At 39.9% G+C, this 12,599-nt stretch overlaps 1 pseudogene; it reads left to right on the top strand.

Moving 5' to 3' along the window:
- LOC121751144 lies at nt 1-12,599 on the top strand (annotated as a pseudogene).

The raw sequence follows: 12,599 nt of genomic DNA, 5'->3' as shown, positions 1-12,599 counted from the left end.
GGGAGAAAGCGCAGAGTGAGAAACCAAGAGACAAAATTGCAACGGGAGAAAGGCAGAGTGAGGAATGAATAACATAGAAATACTCTCTCCTGAGTTCTCTCATTAATTTGTAGGAGTAGTGGTTCCTTGTATGGAAGAGGAAGAAGACCACTCTCACAATTCCTACCCGCACGTGACCGATGTCGGCGGATCCACCAACGGAGCTAGGTACCGCCTCATGTCTCCGGCGAAGCTCCCGATTTCTAGGTCTACTTGCATTACTATTCCTCCCGGTCTCAGTCCGACCTCGTTCCTCGACTCTCCCGTTCTTCTCTCCAACATTAAGGTCGCCTTTCACCTTCACTCAATTCATCAATGCACCACAGCAAATTCAAATTCGGATCCGCTACCGACTTTGAGGGAAAATCGGGTTTATGGGGCACTTTACACTAAAGATTACGTAAATGTACCCATTTTGTTATCTATTCCAAAAATGGGAAAAACGCCAACCACATTGGCGTTTCTATTAGTAAAAACGCCAACCTCATTGGCGTTTATCTTCGCGTCGTATTGGAGGTGTATTTTCGCCAAATACAGCGACGGGAAAAAACGCCAATGAAGTTGGCGTGTATACCAGGTAAAACGCCAATGTAGTTGGCGTGTTTAATTAATAAAAACGCCAATGTGGTTGGCGTTTTTCCCATTTTTGGAATAGATAACAAAATGGGTACATTTACGTAATCTTTAGTGTAAAGTGCCCCATAAACCCGATTTTCCCTCAAAGTCGGTAGCGGATTTACGTGGATATTTTGAATTTGGCTAATTCTTTCAACCATTAGTCCTTCTAATCGGTTAGTATATCAAATTTTAGACTCATTCTTCTAAACATTAGTCTTCCAATATTTGATTGATTGTTGTGATAATATATATTGTAGTGTAATTAATATAATAGTTTGACCAATTATTATGGGTACACTAATATTTTGATGGAAATTTATGATAGTATATATTTTAATGGAAATATTTTGACCAATTGTTATGCTATTATATGTTATAGTATATTTTATGGATTGTTATGATAATACATATTGTAGTGTATTTAATAGAATTATTTTGTCAATTTTTTGGCTGACTCTACATAATGATGAATGTAAAAATAATACATATTTATTTGTGTTTTACATTATTGCAGATAGTATGACGTGGTGTGTCAATTTATATTGGGGTGGAAAGATAATTCCCGGAGCAGTTATTTCGTATGATCCTCCTTTTGCTAAAGGATTCATTATGTTGGATGAAACAATTTCGTACGATGACCTTGTGGAAAAAATTTGTGAAAGGATGGGGATAAGCATATATGAAAACAATATTCAAATAATATGGAAACGTACTATATGCTTTGGATCCGGAGTCACGTTTATAGGTGTTCAACTAGAAGAAGTATGCATGCAACTAATGTTTAGTGAGAGTATGGTTATTGGAGGTGTAATTGAATTATATGTTGAGTATTCGGCAATTACTCAACATCATAGTCATCATGTCATAAGTTATGATGCTGGTACGTCAACGAGAGCCCAAGAACCATATTTTGCTGCAACACAAGATTTTGATGTTGGTACGTCTACGAGAGCCGAAGAACCATATTTAGCTGCAACACAAGATTTTGAAGCTGGAGGCGTGCATTTAGGGGATCGTGACAATTGTGATGTGGTGGAGGACATAATAGGTCCTGATAAAGCCGACTTTCTTGATCCACAATCACCTTATAATTCTGAAGATTCCGACACGGTTAGTACAGACTCAGATGGTGATCCGTCGGATGATGAACAATTTGTTGCTTCAAGACCATCCATTCCACTTGGAGAAACAGCAGTTGGAGAAACATCAGTTGGTGGAAGGGCAGTTGGAGGAAGAGTAGTTCCACAGTTCCCACAGCCTGGAATCAACTACTTTCGCACCTTACCAGGTCCATATGATAGTTTTGATCCCAAAAACTTTGAGCGTGATGATCCCAGTGTGCATTATTGGAGTGAAAAGGATCCTACCAATGTCGGTTTGCATACTAAATTTAGAACGAAGTTGGAATTGAAGGCAGCTGTGACTCATTGGCATTTGGAAAAAATCCGACAATATACAGTTGTTGAAAGTAAAGGAAAGAGATGGCATGCAGTTTGTAAGTGGCCACAGGGAAATCCGAAAGATAAGTCCTTACCGCCATGTTTGTGGGAGTGCCGAGCAACACTGAGGAAGCATGATGAACACTGGCAAATTAGAGTGTTCAGCACTGCTCATACTTGCATGGGGGATCGTAACTATAATGGTCACGCTAATCTTTCGTCGGGTATGATAGCGTTGAGTGTTCGCCATCAGATAGAAAACGATCCTTGCTACAAGGTAAAAGCAATTGTGGCGGATATTGAAAATAGATTTCATGTCAAAGTTAGTTACAAGAAAGCATGGTATGCTCGGAGGACAGCGATTGAGCTTGTATACGGTGGATGGGAGTGGTCGTTCAAAGTTTTACCAGCTTATTTGAATGAAGTGCAAAGACAAAATCCTGGCACAATTGTGGAATGGATGCACGATGACATATTAAGCAATGGTATGAACAAGGTATTCAAGTACGTATTCTGGGCTTTTGGACCAGCTGTGGAGGCTTTTCAACTATGCAAACCAGTTTTAACGGTTGATGGAACTCATCTACGTGGACGATGTCGAGGTAAAATTCTTATTGCCGTTGGATTTGATGCTAATAAGAAATGTTTGCCTGTTGCATATGCCATTGTTGATGAGGAAACCAAAGAAAGTTGGAATTGGTTTATGGAACGCATTAGACTTCATGTAGCAAAGCATGAAATATGTGTCATATCTGATAGGCATGTGGGAATCATAGATGCAATGAATTCTCCCATATGGAAAGAAGAACCCAATGTGGGTCATCACAGATTTTGCTTGGTACATGTTAGAAAGAATGTTTTGCAGAATCACAAAGGTATCATGGTCAAAAGACTTGTTTGGAAAATTGGTATTGCTACCAAGAAGCGCAAGTTTAAGATCAGACGTCGTTTACTTCGAAACGTCAACAACGAGGCTTTGCAGTACCTTGATGCCGTGGAGTTAGAAAAATGGAATCTGGCGTATGACAAACACAAAAGATGGGGTGAGGTTTCCACTAATATGGTGGAATCTTACAACAATGTGTTGAGAGGCGCAAGACAACTCCCAATTAAAGCTTGCATTGATATGATATTCTGGAGGACAATAGAATGGTTCAATGACCGGTCAATTGCATCAACACAGTGTGCCACACCACTTACCCCGTGGGCGCATGAAAAGGTGTGCAAAAATGATGCAAAAGGTCAATTGCATAATGTGAGAGCACCCAACACAATTGCAGGGCATTATGTGGTTCGAACAAAGCGTCGAATTGGTGGAAAGGGCGCTAATAAGTGGAAGGTAAAGTACTTGGACTCGCACTGCAAATGTCAAAAGTGGCAGATGTGGAGACTTCCATGTTCACATGCAGCGGCAGTTGCGCGTTTTAGAAACGACAACATGCTGTCGCTTGTTGATCCCGTATACCGCACAAGTGTTTGGGTACACCAATATTCTACGGTGTTCAATCCACCTAGACACCAAGATTATTGGGCCGTGCCTGAATGGACTTTGCAATGTTCACGAGCTCAGTTAATGCCTAAAAGTCGCGGTCGATACCGTACTACTAGGATTCCTAATCAGATGGATGTCCGTGAAGCTGACCAGCCACGAGCCCGACGCCGATGTAAACATTGCCGTCAACCAGGTCACGACAGGCGCAACTGCCCGAATGCTCATTCAAGGATGGATACTCAGTTGGTAGATGATGCCGCTGACGATTTTTTGCATCCACCTCCACCAAGGATGGATAATCAGTTGATAGATGATGCCGCTGACGATTCTTTGCCTCCACCTCCACCAAGATATGCAGTTCGAGGTCGTCATTCTGTCAGTCACACTGATGATGTCGATCACGATTTTATGCCTCCACCTCCACCAAGATCTGCAGTTCGAGGTCGTCACTCTGTCAGCCACACTGGTGGTACAGGCGAACACATCGGTCTCAGTGATGTCCCACATTCTCCACCTCGGTCTTCTGTGCGAGACGAATATTTTGGGGTTGATTTAGAGAATGTCGTTGTGCGAGAGACTCCTCCGTCTAGACTCTCAACCGCCAGAATCGGGAAGGGGATCCGTAGCTTTTTTACGCGGAAAAGGCGAGACAATTGAACGTATTCATTGTGTAATATTGGATTTCTGTATTTAGCAAGATTTGGACTAATGTATAGGGTAATATTTGTATGTACTTATATATTGAATAATGATGAAATGATTAAAAACTCTTAGCTGTGGGAGCGTTTTTTTATAGGACACGCCGATGTGAGTGGCGTGTTTGAAGAGACGCCTACTTAATTGGCGTCTTTTCACTTTAAAACGCCAACGTGAATGGCGTGTTATTACTGAAACACGCCAACGCGACTGGCGTGTTTGTTCAGAATGTCCGCTTTCGGCGTAGAAAAAACGAGCAACGAAAAAACTAACTTAAAAACGCCAATGCCGTTGGCGTTTTTAAATAACACGCCAACGGCAATGGCGTCTTATTAAAAACGCCTCAGCCGCCTGCTCGGCACCTCGGCCGCTGGCTCGGCATCTCGGCCCCCTGCTCGGCACCTCGGCCCCCTGCTCGGCACCTCGGCCGCCTGGCTCGTTCCGTGCACACTCACTTAAAAACGCCAACGGGAATGGCGTTTTTAAATAACACGCCAACGGGAATGGCGTCTTAATAAAAACGCCAACGGGAATGGCGTGTTTGTTCAGAATGTCCGCATTCGTCGTAGACAAAACGGGCAAAAATATAAACTAACTTAAAAACGCCAATAGCATTGGCGTTTTTCACAAAGACTTACATTCACAAAAACGCCAATATCTCTTTATTTGCCTGTTTTCATTTTCATTTCTACTAGGAAATAATAATTCAGACATCCAAATACTTAATCATAAAGACTTAAAATCAATGAGTTCAAATCAAATGAAAAAACATCAATATCAAATTACAGTAATATCAAGAGTTCAAATTAGTTCAATCGTCACGACGTTTCCGCATAAACAGACGCCGTATCCCCTTCCCAATAGTAGATGTAGATCTAGGGATCCTTGAGGGAGGAGTATCTTGAACAACAGCGTTCTCAAGATCCTCCTGCACAGACGACCGCGGTGGAGAAGCGGGGACATCACTGAGGCCAATATCTTCTCCGGTACCACCGGTATGGCTAATAGAATGACGGCCTCGAAGTGCAGAGCTCGGTGGAGGTGGGTCCTCAAAATCGTCATCGGAGTCGTGTACGAACTGAGATGACGACTCTCCGCGGACGGTTTTCTGCTTGGTTCGTCGTTTTGCCTTTTGCCTTATGGGTACGTCCACGTCCATTGCAGAGCGCTGCGAAGGAGGGTAGTCCATCAGCTGAGGCTCCCCGGATATCTGCAGTCCTTCTTCAACCATCCTCGAAATGGTTTCCATATCCGGACAGAAATGTCCTGTCGCAGCTCGACCACTTAGATAGTGACGTATTTTGTGAAGCGTCTCCACCTACAATTTTTCAAAGTTAAGTACATATCATAATATGAATTTGAATAAGTAATCAGGATTTAGTTAAGTACGAATAATGTACCGTAAAGTTATGAGAAGATGCGGTTTCGTGGAATCCCTCTTCAGCATGCACGCCGGGTTTGGTTAAATACACCACAGTGATCTGGCGAAACCAATTCATATATTCTTCCGTTGCAACAGGCTCAGTACTGTCCTCCAGATCAGTCCATATCGTAAAGTGTCTGTTGTCCCACTCCTGTATATAATTGGCGTGCCATTGAACCCAATTCCGACCAGCTTTTCCACGGCGATCCTGTTTCAAAAAATCAGAACCGTGGAACCGGGGGAGATCCGGGATATACGGTTGGACAATCCCGAATTGGCGCAACACTCGGTGTGGCAGGTGTGGCTCAGCCAGATTCCAACAAATAAGCGTTGTGATCGACATCCATATAGGACGACCGGCATCACAACTTTCCGGCAACTCCCGGTGGAGATAAGGCCTCCAAATAAACTACATGTGATACAAATTTTTCAAAATAATTTCCATAAAAACAAAAAACAAAAAACCAAAAACATTTTATAAATATATGAAGTACCTGATTAGGATGCATCATGGAGAACTGATCTCGGAAATTTTCAACACAATGTCCGGGTGCTTTTACATATGACGCCGGGCCATTCCATCTAAAAAATTTAAATTATGAGCGAAGAACACGAAAATTGATGAACATTAAGTTTAAAAACGCAATTAATGAACAACTTACGCGCTTGCACATGGTAGATAGTCTGTATGCACGGGATCTAGCATCCTCGGTCTAATATTTGGGATTCTCTCCCAAGCCCAAAGTTGTAATAGAGTTAAGGCTCCCCCTACATCCGTCCTCTGACCAACGGCCGCTTCACACAAATTGTGGTACAAGCAAGCAAGCGTCGCCCCACCCCAGCTATATGTAGAACACCGTTCTATATCCATGAAAAAGTGTAGGTAGAAGAACGGAATTTTATTTCCGGTGGCGTTGGGGATCATCAGACCACCAAGTAATAGCAGACAATAGATACGAGCCCGCTGAGCATATATGTAGTGTTCGTGGTCATTAGACAGCTCAATCCTCAATTGGCGCGATAAGCTCGTCTGCTTAAAAGCCATTTCCTTCAACTCGGATGCTTCCGGTATGAATCCTAGAAAATCCATACACCTGTCCGTCCAATATCCCGCGTCCGTCGGGGGGATGTAAGTTGTCAGAGCCTCTCCATCAACTTTCAGGCCCCATAAGACCTCCACGTCTTCCAGTGTCACAGTCGCTTCACCGACTGGAAAGTGAAACGTGTGAGTCTCTGGCCTCCAACGTTCAATCAGAGCTGTGATAAGATGGTGGTCAATTTCTTTTGGTTTACCACACCTTAACATACCCCCAAACCCCATCTGGTCCACTATTGTCAAGACATGTTGCTGGATGGGAACATCCCAAATTTTTCCTTCAAATCGTCGGCAGCGTACATCTTCGGATGGAACTCCTGCCCATATGTTGTTAGAGACGTGTTGTCTCTGAAAATATAATACAGATGGATCCGCAGGACCACATGCAAGCCGACGACGAGAGGTTGAAGATGATGCCATAATTTACCTACATAATTCAAATTCAACAATAACCAACCATAACATTTAATCCAATTTCATAAACCAAATTCAACAATAACCAACCATAAACCATTTCAATAATTAGATACAATTTAATCCAATATCACAAAATTGAACACCAACATCAAATAAGCAAGTTACACAACATTGCACATTCAAAATCATAAACCAATTCACCTACACAAAATTAACAATTTCAATTAACAATTCGCCCAACCTACCAATTTCAATTTTGCCTAACCTAAACAAATTTAACAATCTAAACTAATCAACCAAAACCCACATAAATCAAAACAATTTGCCCAATTTTTTAGCTATAAAAACCCTAGGGTTTAGGCTTATAATCAAATTTATACACAAATTAACTTAAACCCAACACAATCCAACATAATAATCAACAATAATATCATTCAACCAATCCAAAATGCATAATATTTCTACTCAATTCACAACCCATTACAAACCCTAGCTATCCACCAATTACTATAATTATGTAAAAGGTAAGCATACTAACCGAATAAAATAGATGAATTTGGGGGAGAATAGCACCGATTGATGAATGTAGGCCGAAATCACGGAGAGAAGGCGCGCAGCTGGAGAAATCGCGAAGGCTGTGTGTTGTGAGGTTTTCGCGATTTGGGGGAGGAACGCCTGGTATATCAGTCTGATTAAACACGCCACTCAGAATGGCGTTTTTCATGATTAAGTAAATACGCCACTCCGGTTGGCGTCTTTTACAAAACGTCAATATGTTCGGCGTTTCAACAAAGAAAACACGCCATTTACAAATGCGTTTTTTTATTTATACACGCCAACCAAGTTGGCGTGTTTAATCGTAATTACAATCCGAGAGCATACACCCAAAATACGGCACAAGTATAAAACGCCATCATCGTTGGCGTATTTACCTTAAAACACGCCAATGACGTTGGCGTATTTACTAATAAAAACGCCAATGTGGTTGGCGTTTTTCCCATTTGTGGAATAGATAACAAAATGGGTACATTTACGTAATATTTAGTGTCAACTCCCCCACAAACCCGATTTTCCCCGACTTTGATACTGTTTCATTATGTGGAATTAAATTTCAACTTTTCCCCTAATTACTTATTAACCGCTCTTTCCGCTCAATCAATACACAGCTTTAACCTTCCTGCTGTTTGAAGGAGTGATAGCTTTCAAGTCTGTGTTCTTAACAAATTGAATTATGCAATTGAAGATTTTCTGCTGTTTTGATCCCTGGAGACTCATGGTGTATTAGAATGTTTGAGCTTACATGTCGCATCAAGCATTTGACACTGTCATTTGAAGTGAAAATAGCTGTTTATTTTGCACTTTGGAATTTATAAATTGAGAACATTTAAGATGCCAAATTTGTTTTCATTTCTGTGGAGTTGTAAAGGAGATTTGATACATCTGTTGTTTAAAAATTCATTTACTTGAACTACTGCTACATTGCAGGCTGAGCCTTCTCCGACCACGGGTTCCTTTTTCAAGCCTCAGTTGATGCAAGCATATGTTGAAAATGCAGCAATTCTATTTGAGAAAAAATCCACCAGTGGTAATGTTGTAGATGAAAGAACATCCAGTGGTTATGAGTTTAGGTTTCGTACTGGAGTTAGTTCCACATCAGGATTATCTTCTGCAGGAATTTCGGTAATGCACCAAAACTTTCCTTTAAGTCTTAAGATAACTCTTATTTTTGGTGTAGTTTTCAAAATAAGCCGCATGTGCTCAAACAATTGAATGGGTTGCAAAATGATTTTAAATTATGTTTCATAAGTGCATGTTGAACTTATGATTGTAGAACTTGCCTTTCAAATGGAAAACTGATCGATCTTTTGATAGATTTCAGGACTTTGTGTCCTTTTTTCCCTATATTTTGATGGATTAAGGATAATTATTTTTATGTGTCTCGTGCACAAACATATGAATATAGTTTGGCTTCTATGGTTTGACATGGTCAAAAAGGTTACACATTCAGAGTGAAGATCAATTTATTAAGATCAGTGAGTTCTGATCCTCCCTCTAGTTATCCAAGGTCTTCATATCTCACTGGATACCTTTTTTTTTGGGGGGTAAAGGTTCCTGTAGGAATAAATCAAAACGGACTAGTCACTCATCAAGATCAGCAATATTCTCAGTCTGCTACACCCTCTTTTTTGGCACAACAATCTCATGCTGTAGCTCAACAGAATTCATCTGTCTATGATAGTATTGATGAATCATATCAAGGACCACAGTACAATACAGGTGCACAAGTGTCAGTTTCTGAACATAAAGATAGCAGCTCGCCAGTCTCTGCTTAAAGAACATCAGAAGATGAGTATAACTGGAGAAAATATGGGCAGAAACTGGTTAAAGGAAGTGAGCTTCCACGAAGTTACTATAAATGTACATATCCAAACTGTGAGGTGAAAAAAATATTTGAACGATCTCCAAGTGGCCATATTACAGAAATTGTGTACAAGGGTTCACATGATCATCCCAAGCCTCAGAGTGCACGTTGGCACAATCCTGGGGCTCTTATGTCCATTCAAGAGGATAAAGTGGACAAGGGCTTATCATTGGCTGGTCAAGAGGGTAACACCGGCCTAACTCTATTAGGTTTTATTTGAACATTTGAAATGCGGTGTTGTGTGAAACTTATACCTTCCAAACCTTATGCTTCTCCCTCTCTCTAGTCTCTATGTATATCAAACTGTTTTATGTGCACTTAGTGTCAAGAATTGAAATCCTCTGATCTTTGTCATCTGACCCTGCCTGTAATCTTTTGTGGAGGAAGCCTGTTTTCGCACTGAGTTAAAATTTTCCTTTACTGCTGTCTATTATTTGTGGTTATGTCAAACAGTTTATCTGTTTATATATTGTGATGATTTTTGGGTATTTATTCCTAAGAAGAATTTGATTTCAAGACCAAATTCTATTGTGTGTTTAGTTAGATTTTCTTCCTGTTATGAGATTTATGTGGTTGCTTTCTTGGATTTTCTTCTTATTGAATGATGTAATTCTATTAATGAAGAATGGTAATCTGTAATTAAGATTAACAGCTTTTACCTTAAAGTGGTAGTGTCATCTGGAATTTGTTTCTCCCCTGCATGTTATGCTCATGTTAAGACAACAGAACTTCCCTCAAATATCCAAGCTCCAATCTTTGAATTTCATTGCTTATCTAAAATTAGTTATTCCATAAGATCACATTTGGAAGTACTTATACAATTTTAATAACTGTTGTTGAAGACAAGATGAACACCAATAATATGGAGAAAAGTGGCTCTCCCATGTTGTCACCTCAGCAAACAAATGAGGAGGGAATAGATGGTTCAGGTTCACAGTTTCAGGGCAAAAATGATGATGCCGAAGATGATGATCTGATCTTCAAACGGAGGTATGCACCTTTGTAAAATTTCAGCATGTTTAATTGTTTATCATTCTGTTATGAGGTATATATTGGTGACTGATCTGAGCAGGAAAATTGAAGATGGTATTGATGTCACACCTGTTGTTAAACCCATCCGTGAACCACGAGTTGTTGTTCAGACTGTGAGTGAGGTCGATATACTGGATGATGGATATCGCTGGCGTAAGTATGGCCAGAAAGTAGTCCGTGGGAACCCAAATCCTAGGTAAGTAAAATATTGATGCCTCTTCAAGATTTCTTTTTAACATTGATCCTTACAATGAAAGACTAAAACAATCTAAAAATGGACTGATATAGTTTCCGTATATTGACGCCTCTTCTAGATTGGTTTAAAACATTGATGCCATTATGGACTGATATAGTTTCCGTATATTTATGTCTATAATGATATTGTACATTATACATGTGTGTATATAATTTTAATGCCACATCTACACAAAAGCCTTTTGATGAGAAAACTTGCATCAGATATTTCTTGAAAACCATCGAGGTTTAATATTAATTGAAAATGTATCAACTGAAATGAGATATGACATGTAACTTAAAATTCTTTAGTTTATCAGAAAACTAACGAATTTGGTTTAGTGTATATGTTCAAGGATTTTTTGGTTTTAAGGAGCCTCAGAACTTCACAAGAGAGTGCTGGGTTAAAATGGAAGTTTCTTAGTTAGAAGCAGCCATTATGTCAGTTACGTTGATAGTATTAGGAGGAAGAATGTTATTTCATTTTTGAAGCTTGCTTTCAGGCAGTCTATGGAGCAGAGTTTGTGTACAAAAATGCATCATTAAAGATGTTTTGTGGAAGGATATAAAAGTTCAGCCATAAAATATGGATTGGAATGGCATAAAATAAATGTGGTCTCAAGGAACAGTTTATCTCGCCTATTCATTTAGGTTTATGGAATTATTTTTTCTAGTTCATGCCTAAAACTGTCCTAAAAGTTAGAACAACAACATATTGGTCTTGATTTCATTTTTTCTATGTAATATTGGTTTTGGATTAGTTCTTGCAAATGACATAGCCTTGATCCTAATATGCATTTGCAACAGAACTGATTGAACATGCAATTATCACACCACATTTTAACCTTTTCTGCTTACAACATATCCAGTTCTTATAACGTTAACACTAAGTCTTCTCATCAATATATGGCAGAGTTTTGGTGTTTCATGTTGGGAAAATGTTGCTTACATAATTGGGAAAGTTATAACTAGAAAAAATTTAAACAGTGATATTGTATTGCATTCTTTAAAAATTGTCCTATAAATGCTTATTTACTTAAATGTTGTGTTAATTGGTAATTAATGCTCATAGTGTTGAGCAGTTGTAAGGCAATCAGTAACCTTTTGTAAAACTCAACTGATTTTAGGATTTTCTCCTCGTGTGGAGACAGATTGTTATGCCTATATTTTTTGGCCAGCGCCACAGTTGTCATTTAACTAATTTTCTCTTCCTATCAATGTACTCCCTCCGTCCCAAGGAAGATGACCCCTTCCTTAGGAGGTGCTACGGGATTTTATGCACTTTTATTTTGTGTTAGGTGGAGAGAGGGAATAAAGTAGAGATAAAAGAGTATCTACTTTTAGTAATGGGTCATCTTGGGTGTAGTGTGACAAACTAAAAAAGAAAGTGGGTCATCTTCGGTGGGACAGAGGGAGTGCATTGGTTTCTATAAGAATAAAACCCCTAAACAATGCCTTTCCTTAGTATATGAAGTTGATCTTGGTTCACTCATACAGATCTTCTCATATGTGTTGGTTTGTGATCCAGGAGTTACTACAAGTGCTGGTTTGTGATCCAGGAGTTACTACAAGTGCACGAATGCTGGATGCTCGGTGAGGAAGCATGTGGAGAGGGCATCTCATGATCCAAAAGCTGTTATAACAACGTACGAGGGGAAGCACAACCATGATGTCCCAGTTGCACGAAACAG

Source organism: Salvia splendens, chromosome 10 (genome assembly GCF_004379255.2).
Source record: "Salvia splendens isolate huo1 chromosome 10, SspV2, whole genome shotgun sequence".
Taxonomy (NCBI): Eukaryota; Viridiplantae; Streptophyta; class Magnoliopsida; order Lamiales; family Lamiaceae; genus Salvia; species Salvia splendens.
This window is presented reverse-complemented; position numbering and strand designations above follow the sequence as displayed.